Source organism: Macaca mulatta, chromosome 14 (genome assembly GCF_049350105.2).
Source record: "Macaca mulatta isolate MMU2019108-1 chromosome 14, T2T-MMU8v2.0, whole genome shotgun sequence".
Taxonomy (NCBI): Eukaryota; Metazoa; Chordata; class Mammalia; order Primates; family Cercopithecidae; genus Macaca; species Macaca mulatta.
In genome coordinates, this window is record NC_133419.1 from 87,433,991 (window position 1) to 87,448,618 (window position 14,628).

General features: G+C 41.7%; 1 pseudogene; it reads right to left on the reverse strand.

Moving 5' to 3' along the window:
• Window positions 1-205: 205 nt before the first annotated feature.
• LOC706676 (olfactory receptor 7E24-like) lies at window positions 206-1,149 on the reverse strand (annotated as a pseudogene).
• Window positions 1,150-14,628: the final 13,479 nt, after the last annotated feature.

Here is a 14,628-nt window from a genome sequence, read left to right on the forward strand (position 1 = left end):
GCCTCCCAGGTATAGAGGATTCAGTCATGATGTTTATGCTGAACAAAGGATCCCAGAATACTCACCCTTTCCAGTTAAAGGCATAACGAAGAAAGCAATATTCACATAGGAAATGTGAAAAGGAATAAAAGCCATCAAGCAACAAAACTAATGTGACCAAGGGGTTAGGATTTGCAGATGTAGAGATGTAATGTGGTTGCCCTTTCTAAACCACACAAGAGAAAGGATGGAATAGATCATGAGTTTAGACTGTTCTGCTGTGCAGGCACCATAGGGCACTTTGAATGTCCCTGTTTCTCAGGCTGTAGATGAAGGGGTTCAGCATGGGGGTGAGCATAGCATACATCACTGATGCCACCACACAATTCCTGGGGGATGGTGACACAGCTGAAGTCAGGTACACTCCAATATTGTTCTATAAAATAAGCAAACAACTGCCAGGTGAGAGCCACAGGTGGAGAAGGCTTTATACTTCCCATCTGACGATGGAATTCTTAGAATGGAAGAGACAATTTTAGAGTAAGAAAAAAGGATCCCTGAAGTGGGAAGAAAACCAAGCATAGTGCTATCTAAATATATGAATATGCCCAGGAAAAAAGACACCAAAACTAGGGAGACACAGAGGTGAGGATTCATGATGACGGGGTAGTGCAGGGGGTGACAGATGGCCACAAATCAGTCATAGGCCATCACGGTCAGGAGCATGTCTTCTATACATGCAAAAAGGACAAAGAAAGACACCTGTGTCAGGCAGCCCGCATACGAGATGACTCTGCTATGCGACTGCATGTCCACAATCACCTTGGGAACCGTGGCCGAGGTGAAACCGATGTCAGCCAAGGACAGGTTGGAGAAGAAGAAGTACATGGAGGTGTGGAGGTGGGAGTCAGAGCTGACAGCCAGGATGATGAGCAGGTTCCCCAGTACAGTGACCAGGTACATGGACAGGGATAGCCCAGCGAGGACGGGCTGCAGTTTTGGATCCTCTGAGAGTACCAGGAGGAGGAATTCAGAGACACCTGTGAGATTCTGTGGCTCTGTGTGACTTGGACACCTTGAGGAAGAAAAGACGATTGGAAAAATAAAAGATAAAAACCAGCCCTTAATGCTGTGTGTATATTTTGGATACAAGCAATTCACAAGGACCATTTTCACACTTGAGGACCATACACCGCAGCAATATTTCTCAGTTGTGACAAACCCAAAAATCTCAGAATTATTACATGATTTACTCTTTTGCTTTTCAACTCTTTCTCTACATACCTACTTTAGAGAAAATCCACCAAAGAATGTTAGAAGACCAAAACGTAACATGTAACAAATCCATGATCTCAGTAAAATACGGCCTACTCTTTTCAGAAAAAAATAAAATGCAATAAAAAATGTTCTTCTCTCTTTAAGAAAAAAATCTCAGTCTAATTGAAAGGAATTAAGAAGCAGTGAAATACATTTTATTTTATTCTGACACTGTGCTACAAATTCCTTTGATGTATAATATTTATAAGCATTATACAAGAGCTAGGACCACACTATCTAAAAACAAAATCAAACCTTACAGTTCTTAGTCAGAAGACCTTTCTATGTGTCAGTTACTTTTCATATTTATTATCATCCTTAAGTTTTCTGACATCATTTCTCCATAAAAGTAAATGCACACTCAAGTATGGGAGCTGTGCTTCCAAATTAATTGAATATTCTTGGCCGAGCGTGATGGCTCACACCTGTAATCTCAGCACTTTGGGAGGCTGAGGCTGGTGGATCACGTGACGTCAGGCCAACATGGTGAAACCCCGTCTCTAGTAAAAGTACAAAATTAGCCAGGCGTGGTGGGGGGCACCTGTAACCCCAGCTACTCAAAAGGCTGAAGCAGGAGAATCCCTTAGAACCTGGGAGGTGGAGGTTGTACACCCTATGATATTATTTTTGATATCCTAGGGAAATATTACTCCTAATATCATAGTGAGCGTACACCCTGTGATATTAATTGTAATAACCTACAAAGATATTACTCCTAATAATACAGTGGGTGTACACCCTGTGACATTATTCATAGTAACCTACAGGGATATGACGCCTAATATTACAGTGGGTGTACACTCTGTGATATTATTCGTAATGTCCTTGGAAGATATTACTCCTAATATCAAAGTGGCTGTACAACACGTGGGTACACTCTGTGATATAATTCGTAATATCCCAGAGAGATATTTCTCCTAATATCACAGTGAGTGTACACTCTGTGAAATTATTCGTAGTATCCTAAAGAGATATTGCTCCCAGTATCACAGTGGGTGTACACCCTGTGATATCACTCGTAATATCCTAGGGAGATATTACTTCTAATATTACAGTGGGTATACACTCTGTGATATTATTTGTAATATCCTAGGGAGATATTACTCCTAATATTACAGTGGGTGTACATTGTGTGTGGACACCCTGTGATGTTATTCATAATATTCTAGGAAGAAATTACTCCTAACGTCACGGTGGGTGTACATCATGTATGTACACCCTTTGATGTTATTCGTAACATCCTAGGGAGCTCTTACTCCTAATGTCACAGTGGAAGTACACCATATGTGTATATTCTGTGATGTTATTCATAGTATCTTAGAAAGTTCTTATGCCTAATGTCACAGTGGATGCATACCATGTGTGTATGCTCTGTAATGTTATTCATAATATCCTAGGGAGATATTTCTCCTAATATCACAGTGGGTGTACATCATCTGTGTACACGTTGTGCAGTTATTTGTTATATCCTAGTTAGATATTACTCCTAATATCACAAGGGGTGCACATAATGGGTGTACATTCTGTGAGGTCATTCATAATATCCTAGGGAGGTACTCCTCCTAATGTCATAGTGGGTGTAGAGCCTGTGATATTATTCGTAATATCCTTGGGAGGTGTTACTCCCAATATCAGAGTGGGTGTACACCGTGTGATATTATTTGTAATATCCTAGGGAGATATTACTGTATACCCTGTGATATTATTTGTAACATTTTAGGGAGATATTTCTCCTAAAGTTACAGTGGGTGTACACCCTGTAATATTCTTCCTAATATCACAGTGGGTGTACACCATGTGTGATATTGTTCCTAATATCCACGGTGGGGGAGGATGATATTCCTTCCAATATCACAGAAAGTGTCCACCCTCTGTGATATTGTTCCTAATATCCAGGGAAAAAGAGGATGACGTTATTCCAAATATCACCGGGGATGTGCACCCCTCCTGTGATATCCAGGGATGGAAAGAATGATATTACTTCCATTATCGCAGGGGGTGCACACCACCCCTGTGATATTGCTGATAATATTCCAGGGGGTAGAGGATGATATTACTACCAATATCACAAGGTGTGTACACACCTGCTGTGATATTTTTCCTAATGTTCTGTGAAACCGAACATGTTACCCCCAATATCGCAGGGGGTGTTAACCCCCTATGATATTGTTTCTAATATCCAGGGAAGGAGAGTATGATATTACTCCCAATATCACAGGGGGTGTACACCTTTTTGTGATAATGTTTCTAATATCCGGTGAAACAGAGGATGATATTACTCCCAATATCGCAGAGGGTGGACACCCCCCTGTGATATTGTTCTTAATATTCAAACAGGGAGAGGAAAAATATCACAGCAGGTGTGTACACACCCTGAGATATTGGGACATCCCTTGAAAGGACACAAAGATAGATGTGTACCCGCCCCCCACCCGCTACACCCTTGTTCTGCTCTCTAATCTTTGCACTTACCAGAGATTTCGTAAGTTCTGTGAGTACCTGGTTTTCTGCATGTACCAGAGATTTTGTTTTGCACATACCAGAGATTTTGTAAGTTCTGAGGCAAGGTCACAAGACGTGTTTAAGTAAGATAAACTCTTGCTGCCATAAACCTGCTCTCCCGCCTCAAAGTTTGAACCAAAATATCAGAAATGGCGGGAACCAATCATAGTTAGCCAAATCGCCTTGTTCAAACACTAGCCAATCATATATCTGATTTGTATAATAACTCTATGCCCACTTTTCTTAGACTATATAACACTGCTCGGAGCTCAGTGGGGGAGCTCTCCTGCCCGTCTCGTTTCACGAGGGAGGGAGAGTTCCAGGTTCGAACCTGTAATAAAGATCCTTGCTGCTTAGCTTTGACTCTGGACTCTGGTGGTCTTCTTCGGGGAATAAACGGTCTGGGCATAACACCCTGAGAAAGAGAATGTGCCCCTGAGGGTAGGCCTATGAACGCCCCGTAGGGGCAGCGTCTTTTAAGGTCAAAGCCGAAGGGATGAAATAAGCCCCGGTCTCCTGTAGCACTCCCAGGCTTATTAGGACAGGAAATTCCCACCTAATACATTTTGGTCAGACAGGTTGTCTGCTTTCAAACCTTGTCTCCTGATAAGATGTTATCAATGACAATGCGTGCCCGAAACTTCATTAGCAATTTTAATTTCGCCCCATTCTGTAGTCCTGTGATCTTGCCCTGCCTCCACTTGCTTTGTGATATTCTATTACCTTGTGAAGCATGTGATCTCTGTGGCCCACACCCTATTCGTGCACTCCCTCCCCTTTTGTAATCCCGGCACTTTGAGAGGCCAAGGCTGGAGGATTGCTTGAGCCCAGGAGTTTGAGATCAGCCTGGGCAACATAGTGAGACCCTGTCTCTACAAAAAATAAAATAAATCGGGTGTGCTGGCAAGTGCTTGTAGTCCCTGCTACTTGGGAGGCTGAAGAAGGGGGGTCGCTTGAGCCCCGGAGGCTAAGGCTGCAGTGAGCTGAGGTTGCGCCACTGCACTCCAGCTGGTGACAGAGTGAGACCCTGCCTCAAAAAAAAAAAAAAAAAAAAAAAAATACAGCGGAGGATTTTGTAATGTGAGTGGAGGTGTGAAAAGAAGCAAAGGCCATTGCAGCACAACTCAAAGGAATATGCAGGGAGGCTACTTGCCTCGGCCCCTCTTCACCTCAGGGACCCCACCACAGCTCCACAACACATAATGAATGATAATTCAAGCCAAAGGCCAAGTAGGAAAAAAAGTGAAGCCTAGGGGAGGAGGGAGTGAAAGGCTGAGCAAAGGCATTTGAGACCACAAGGAGCTGTGGGAGAGGACAGGAGAGGCTCCCAAGAGACCCTCAGGGCATTCATGAGCATGAAGGACAAAGGCTGAGCACACCCTGTGAACTCAGTGGAGTAAAAGAAGCACTAACCATTCTCTAGTCAACATGAGACTTTGGTGGGTTCCTTGAGTGAGAAAGAGAAAATCGTTCTTCATCTCCTTGTGGGTTCCATGTGGTATGCTGGCTGAACAATAGCAAGTATGGATGGTGGAGGCTGCACTGATCCACACTCAGTGGTCAAGGGCAGAGAAACAGGTTATAAATGTTGTTGAAAGAGCAAAAGAATGACACATTCATTTATGTAAGGGGGCTTGACCGATGTTAGGAGGAACAAGAGAGCTCTTGCCCCACAAGGCACTGGGTGCTCACTATCTTATTATTATAGGGACCCCAGACATTGCGAAGACTCCTTCCCAGCCCCCCTTTGGTCCTGGGTAGCCCAAAAAATGCCCTTGAGCACCATCTAATTTAGGTCATTGCATGTCATGGGATTCTTTGCAGCCTGTCACATCTTACTCTGGGAGGAGTGGCAAGGAAGTTAGTTCTCTGGATCTAACTAGCCCTAGAGAGGCAGCTTGCATAGAGGGAAGCAAAGCACTTTGGAATCAGAACACTTGGGTCGAAATCTTTCTCTGTCACTTCCCAACTCAGTTTCTCGATAAATTTCTGTTTGTTTTTGAGACAGTGTGTCACCCTGTCACCCAGGCTGAAGTGCAGTGGTGCGATCACGGCTCACTGCAGCCTCGACCTCCCAGGCTCAGGTGATCCTCCCACCTCAGCCTTCTGAGTAGCTGGGACTATAGACTTGCACCACCATGTCAGCTAACCTTTTGTATTTTTTGTAGAGATGGAGTTTTGCCATGTTGCCCAGGCTGCTCTAGAAGTCCTGGAGTCAAGCAATCTGCCTGCCTCGGCCTCCCAAAGTGCCACTGCTCCCCGCCAATTTTAGATAAGTTTTTAATGACTTTGAAATTCATTTGGAGTGAAAAACAGACATAACGTCAGCTATGCAAATGACTGTTGTGAGAAGAAAGGTAGGTAGACAAACATATCAGATTTGACAGAGCATCATTTGGAATGTAGTCAGTATTTGATAAATGGCAGATGATAACATGAGGGAGACTAACCACCATGATGCATCCAGAAAGCAGCAGCCATAATACATGAAGTTCATAGAAGTCATTTCCTGGTTCACATTTCATCCACATCTACATTCGTTCATCAAACATCAACTGGGCACCTATCAAGGGTTAGACACTGTTTTAGGAGGAGAGGATATAGCTTTGAATGAGACAGACATGGGCCCCGACTTCGAGTTGCTCAGAGCCTAATGAGAGAGGCAAACAATCACTGAAATCTGCCACGGTAAGTACGAAAAATGGCATTGTCCCCAGGGCACCAACGAGAAAGGGCTTGACTGGGGAAATGGGAAGAGGGCAAGAGATACATATCTTTCAGAGCCCAACACAGGGTTTAAAACACAGTATGTCCTAAATAAATATTGAATACTGAATTAATAAGTAAATGGTGCTCACAGAGTTTAACTGATTTGCACAAGATTACTTGGCTAATAAGCAGCAGGGCTGGTGCAGATACACGTTCTGTGACTCTCTCTTTCAACACTGAGTAAAGGGAAAAAAATGAACAACCAGTGAATGATTCTGCCTGGCCTGGAAGAGCAAAGATTCAAATGATTTTATTTTCTCCCAAATTGTTTTCATAGATTATGATATGGCTCCATCTGACCAGCAGAGGGCAGGCTTGGATGGAACTAGCATCCCAGGCCCTCTGACCAGAGTCATCATCTGTGCCTTTGCTCTGCCGAGATGGTGATTTTTTTTAAGGGAGGGGAAAAAACAACAACAACAACGACAAAACCTACCAGAGCTGAAAGTGTTTTCCAAATTATCCCAACATCCTGTCCTATTTATTGGATGGCTGGATCTGGATAGAAATAGGGCTTCATACTGTGTTTAGTTCCCTGGATCCCTTGTAACCTATTTCCTTTCATCAGCCCAAAAGTAGCTTTAAACTCTTCTCCTTTGGCAGAGATGGGTGTGAGCTAGAACAGGAGGAAAGGGGTAAATAAATAAGTCAGGAAAAGCTTCTTCTTAGATGGTGACATTTACTTTTTGTCAAATTTGAAACATTTTTGACCTTTATATTTTCAAACGCGTTTTTCAATCCTTCTCATACTCTTCAGGGATTCCAATTACATATACCTTATGTCACCTGAAATTGTCTCACAGGTCAACACGATTCTGTTTGTTTATTTATCAATCTTCCTTTCATCTGTGCGTCAATTTTTTGTAGTTTCTTTTGATTTGTCTTCAAGTTTATCACTCCTTTCTTCTGCAATGTCCAATCTTCTCTTTAACCCATCCAGTAAATTGTTCATTTCCAATCTTGTATTTTTCAGTTCTACAATTGTCATTTGGTTTTTATAGTTTTAATTTTTGAGCTGAAACTCCTCATCTCTGTAATCATTCTGTCCACGTTTCCTTCAAATTCTTAAACACATTTATAATAGTTGTTTTAAAGTCTTTGTCTACTAACTCCTACATCCATGTCATCTCTGGGACTATTTATATTGACCATTTTTTTCCTGATTATGAATCACATTTTCTAGCTTTTTCATATCTAGTAATTTTTTTATTATACACTGGACCAGCTGAATTGGAGAGCTTAGACTATATTTTCCTTTGAAGAGCATGGAGTTTTATTTTAGCACGCACTTAAGCTACTAGCAGATCATTTTGATCCTATTGAGGCTTGGTTTTATGTCTTTTTAGGGTGGGTCTAGAGTTGCCCTTACTTCAGGCAATGATCATTAATTCTAACATGTGCTCTTTTTAACATCTCAATTAAATTCTCTGAGTTTTCAATGGGATTGCTTTACTTTGAATGGTTGGAATGTGAACATCTCCAAGCACTGTGTGACCTCTGGAATCATTTCTCAGCTCCCCAGGAACTCTTCTCTGTTAGGCCTTGTGTAGTCTTACCCTGCATATATGCAGCTTAGTATTCAAAGACCCAATGGGTTCTCTATGCATATTTTTAAAGTTCCTGTTCTGTACAGTATTCTCTTCTCCAGTACCCTGTCCCACAAATTCTGGCCACCTCAGTAGCCCCAAACTCTATTTCTATTTCTTCCACTCAGCAAAACTTCAGAGAACTGCAGTCTCTTCCCAAATCATTTTGTTAAGTTTCTCTTCTGTTAAGCCTCACAATCCTGTGACTTCTAATGTCCACTGACTGACAACAGTTGCCTCATATATTTTGTTCCGTTTTGTTGTCATTGATAGTGGGAGGAGAACTCTGATATTCATAACTCTACAATGGGAGATATAGAAAGTCAGGAGGTAGGCCGGGCGCAGTGGCTCAAGCCTGTAATCCCAGCACTTTGGGAGGCCGAGACGGGTGGATCACGGGGTCAGGAGATCGAGACCATCCTGGTGAACACGGTGAAACCCCGTCTCTAATAAAAAATACAAAAAACTAGCCGGGCGAGGTGGCGGGCGCCTGTAGTCCCAGCTACTCGGGAGGCTGAGGCAGGAGAATGGCGTAAACCCAGGAGGCGGAGCTTGCAGTGAGCTGAGATCTGGCCACTGCACTCCAGCCTGGGCGACAGAGAGAGACTCCGTCTCAAAATTAAATAAATAAATAAAAAAAAGAAAGTCAGGAGTTAACAGTTAAGCTGAGACCCATAAGATGATAAGAAGCCAACTACGCAGAAAGCCACAGGAATAGCTGTTCAGGCAGAAGGGTCAACATGTGCACAGGCCAGATAGCAACGCTTGCTATATTTCCAGAGAAAATATGTATACATGTGTGACTGTATTTGTGTGCACACATAGGTTGGTAAACATCTATATAGCTAAAGCTATCTCAAATGGCATAATAGTAAAAGCATGAGCTCTGGAATCAATCATCCCAGGGGCAAATCCTGCCACTTACAAGTAGCAGCAAGGGATGTTCAGCAATTCGCTTAACTCTTGGTTTCAACTCTTTCTTCTGTCAAATGAGGGTTGTTACATACATGCAGCAGGACTCTTGTGAGGATTAAATGTGATAATGTATGTTAAGTATCTGGCAAGATAACAGAATAAATAGTATATAATGTGTTATTATTTCCTCTTCTGTAAGTTTGTAAATAATGTTCAAAGAGTGAAATATAATGTATAAAATATGGGGCAATGTATAAAATACAGAAATTATTTTCCAAATATAAATACCACTTTTCTGAGTTCTTTAAAGTTCTTAAATATCAGGTTATTCAACTAGGAAAACAGGAAAGTTTCACACGTATCCCACACTTAACACGTTCCTGATTCCAACATTCTCTTATTTGGGTTATTTATAAACATGTCTGTACTCCGCCCATTCCTCCACCCTCAGGTCAGACTGTTAAGGTCGTTTGAGTGCAGAGACAAGTTTTATTTATATTTGTCTCTCTCACAGACAGTGGCCCAGCACCTAGCATATAGTATGTCTATTCAAAATTATGAATTTTTCTTCAAAGGAGTAAATAGGTTTAATTTTTCATGCAAGAAAATAAAATTTGGAGTTATGCGTATACCACACCAAAGCAATCTGTTATAATGATGAAAATCCAATTATCCCATTGTGATTACACTTAATACTGAACAACCCACTAGGAGTAGTAGAAAGACATGGGAAAACAGAGACCTGGTTTCAAAACCTAGCTCCCTCCTATTTACTAAATGGCCTTGAGTAAGCTGCTTAATAGCCTGAATTTCAGTTTTCTTATCTATAACAAAGGAATAGTAACTACCTCATGGGGTTTGTTACAAAGATTATAAAGAATAATATATCTAAAGACTCTACTACAGAGTATCCATGCTACATTGTAGGAACTCAGTTCTCATCATCCAATGGATTCAATCAACTATTAATTAACTCTGAATTTTTATGTACAACAGTAAGTCTGGCTGATCCTCCACACTATTTCAGGGGCTATAGTGGACACCCACCTACTATGATATTGTCTATCCAACCCCTTCTGTCCATTTGAGAATAGTTCTTCCTTCAATTGCAACCATGTGATTTGCACACACAGGAAATTTTACAACCATGTGATTTGCATGCACAAGAAATTTTATATATATATATATACACACACACACATACAATTGAAGATGGAGTTTCACTCTGTTGCCCAGGCTGGAGTACAGTCGTGCAATCTCGGTTCAGTACAACCTCTGCCTCCTGGGTTCAAGCGATTCTCCTACCTCAGCCTCCTACAGGCACATACCACCACACCCAGCTCATTTGTGTGTGTGTTTTTAGTAGAGACGGGGTTTTGCTGTGTTGGCCAGGCTGGTCTCGAACTCCTGACCTCAAGTGATTCTCCCACCTCAGCCTCCCAAAGTGTTGGGATTATAGGCATAAGCCACCATGCCCAGCCTATATTCTTAAAGATTCTACCCCTGCCCATAGCTGATTGGTCCAGAGATGGGCATCTAACCCATGCAAGGCCACTCAGAGCCTTTCCCTCAATTTTTCAAACTCAAAGTGAGGAAGTAAGTAAACACCTCCCTGATGGTGAATGTTGCAAGATGTGAAATTTGTGAGTTTTGACAACCGTGTTCCATTATTAGATGGAGGAAGCCAAAAGAATGAATGGATGGAACATGAGGGGCATAAAAGAGAAAAAGAGAGAGGGAGATGTGGAGGCTTTTGAGTTCCTGACATTCAGTTGCATCAGAGCTCTTCCTGTGATTTAGTTACTCAGACTTTCATTAATGTGAAGTTGCTGTGTTATTCTGAGTCCTATGAGCAGTTCTGAGGTGAGATTAGAAGTGCAAGACATAGATTAGGGAAAATGTTTAATCTATGTCTTGTGATAGAAAATGTGAGAGAAAATGTGGATGGAGACAGAGAAGGCTGGGAGAGCCATCAGACCAAGAAGAGGGTTTAATCTTTGTGAAGAGAAGAATAAAGGGGAAAGTTTGGGTGGAAGAGTCTTGGGCTGCAGTGCAGTTCTAAGAAAGCTCGCTAAGTCCGATGGCGAATCCTTGAGCCAGAGTCACTTATCAGAGGAGTCCTGTGTCTCCCAAGAACAGCCCAATACAGAATCTTGCCACATTCACTCACTGGCTGGGAGCAACTTGTGTAGGATTGCCAGATTACATATAGGACACCCAGTTAAATTCAAATTTGAATTTCAGATAAATGATGAATCATTTGTTAGTATAAACAGGTCCCAAATATTGCATGGGCATCCTGCGTTTTTATTTGCTAAATCTGACACACCCAAGCTTGTGGGGCACTTGTATTCAGTGTAACACAGTAATAGATTTGAGTGCAGCAGCTGGGACCATCGGCCAATCATGCTCTCACAATCAGGGATGTGTGAGGCACAGCCCCGTGGCTGCCACAGTATACCTTCCAGTAGATTTCTCTTCTTCCTAAACTAGTCGGAGTTTACCTTTTTCACTTCCAATCTAAAGAATTCTGACTGATTGCTACAGTTACCTATTGACTTATAACACACCATCTCCAACTTTGTAGTGTAAAACAAAAACTATTTTATTATGCCTGTGGGTTCTATCGGTCATGAATTGGGACATTTTATAGGGAGGATGGCTTATCTCTGCTCCACAATGTCAGAGGCCTCATCTGGGATGCAAAAACAAAGGATGATACAAGTGGCTGAGGGACTGAGTCATCTGGAGGCTTCTTCACTGGTACGTCTGGTGCCTAGGCTGGGAGGACTTGAGGGCTGGGCTCAGCTGAGACTGTGAACCAGAATGCCTACACATGTCTTCTCCATGTGGCATGGAATTCCTCACAACATGACTGCCTCATGGTGGTTGGATTTTTTCCTTAGAAACTTTGGACCCCAAGCATGATTGTTTCAGTAAACAAGGTAGGAACTGCATGGTCTTTAATGTCTTAGCCTCAGAAGTTACACAGCCTCACAACTGCTGTATCCTACTGGTCAAAGCAAGCACAAGCCACCTACATTCAAGGAGAGGGGATCTAGACCCCACCTTATGATGAGAAAGAATTTACAGGCATATTTTTAAAGTGCCACAATTAGCCGGGTGAGGTTGCGGGTGCCTGTAATCCCAGCTACTCAGGAGGCTGAGGCAGGAGAATCACTGGAACCCGGGAGGCGGACATTGCAGTGAGCTGAGATCATGCGGTTGCACTCCAGCCTGGGCAACAAAAGTGAAACTCCGTCTCAAAAAAATATATAAAATAAATAAAATAAAGTGCCACATTAATTAGTTGACAGGCTCAGCACATGACTTTTAAAGATCCCTCTTGCTTCTTAATGTCTATGAAAGACCCTGCTCTGGTAGGAACGCTGGCTCTTTCAGAAAGCAAGAACTCAAATGTTTTGTGAGTTTGTGGCATAAAGTTCTTTCCTAACATCTACTCAGAGCATCCTCGGGGACACCAACAAGACCACTAACTTTTTCTGCACTCTTTCTTGACTAACAACCCTTTGATTAAAAATTTAAGCAACTGCGTAATATAGAAGGAACATCAGAACAAGTTTCTTTTCTTTACAGACAGAGACCTCCAATCCCAATAATTATTCTCTGTCATTTGGTATAAAGCTGCAGATAGAAGTTACAACAGCTGTGAGGATGTGCAGAAGGAAAATGTGAACAGCCTTTTTTTTTATCTTCAGAGACCTTGGGCAGACCAACGATTATTCTCACAATCAACTTTCTAAAGACTTTTGACAATCTGGATATCAGTAATAAATAGTTGATTGAAAAGTACTTCCTCATTGTATCATCTGTGCAAGAATCCATAATTAAAAATGTAAAATAAAACACTGTGGGCTCCTTTATAAGGCAGATGTGGATTGAAATTCTACCTTTTCTCCCATTTTTATCTAGGTAGACTTATACAGGTCACTCTACCTTTCTGAGACTTATTTTCCACACAGTGCAATGCAATTAATAACCCTGCCTGAAAGAGAGAGTGTGAGAATTAGAATGATAAATATAAAATAAAGCACCCAGAAGATTACATAGTGATGGGTGGGATAGAAAAAGAAATTTCAGAATAAACATCATCAGATGCTTGCCATGTACCTAACACCACACTAGAAACTGCAGGGGACACAGGAATGGATGATCAAGGCACAGTTCTTGTCACCAGAAATAACATAGATGATTAAAGGACTAGCATATCTCCTATGAAGGAATCAGAGAGTATGAGGCTGAGTTCCAAGTAAGGTGTGTCCTAGCCTTCTCTGGCTAGCCATTATTGCCTCAGTTTCCTCATATGTTATAATGAGAATAATAAACACCTTGCCTACCTCACAGGATTATTCTGGATATTACCGAAATAGTAGGTATTAAAGTGCTTGGTAAATACTAAATTATTAAAGTGTAGTCTTGCCTCACTAACCAAAGCGTGGCCCATGGACCATCAGAATTGACATCACCTGGCAGCTGGTTAGAAATGCAGACTCTCAGGCCCCACCCCAGACCTACTGAATCAGAGTTTATGGTTTAACAAGACGATTCGTGATTCCTGTGTTCATTAATGTTGGAAAGACAGTGATCTATATAACAGTTAACATTCTGATTTTTTTAAATGAAGCAATTTAAGATTCATTACAAAGCAACCTATGGGCCCATGAAAAATGATCTAATAAAAACTAAAATCCTAATTTCTAAGAGAACCAATTAGAAAGACAAGTGGGCCCCTAAATAGGACAGGGCTAGTTATGGAGGCATTTCTAGAGGTTATGGAGTTTTGAAAACATGCTTCAGTCTCATCACTAATGTCAACTGAGTAAAGCGTCTCCATCATAAAAAGGAGTTGTATAACCTGTCTTCTACCTGCATGGCTGAGCCCTGGCCAAACAGGTCATTTTAGCCATCTGAATGAGCGAGGCACTTCATGGTGCCCTGGGCCCACTGTGGCAACTGCAATCAAATCAAGATGGATAATGTGTAGTGTAAGTGTTTAGCCCTCACAATGCCTCATTCACTCCTCTATTATGGCTTTATCCATTGTACCCTATTATCTGTGTTCAGGTCTGCCTCCTCCACTGCACTGTGAGCTCTTTGGGGGTCAAGGACAATGACTCTGTTTTCTCTGTAATCCCTCAACTCTCAGCACAGTGCCACTGCAAAACTGATAGGAAGATTTAGTGGGGGGTTAAAGGGAAAGTCCCCATTTTGATCAGATCCAATGTGGACACCTTTTCTTCTTACACGGTTCCCGTTCTTCTGATTCCCTTCTGTGTACCTGTCTCAAAAGTTCTTATTCTTCACCTGTGCAAAGTCTTTGGATTCATTTTAAATAGAATTTTTATTAACATATTTTTATTGAGGCTTTTTTTATTTTGAATTATTATAACTTTTATATACAGTGGAAGGTAAGGGCGGTGTTCAACTTTATTGTTTGCATATGGCTATCTAGTTGTCTCAGCACTATTTGTTGAAAAGACTATTCTTTGCCACCACTGAATTGTCTTGGCACCCTTGTCAGAAATCAATTTACTGTACA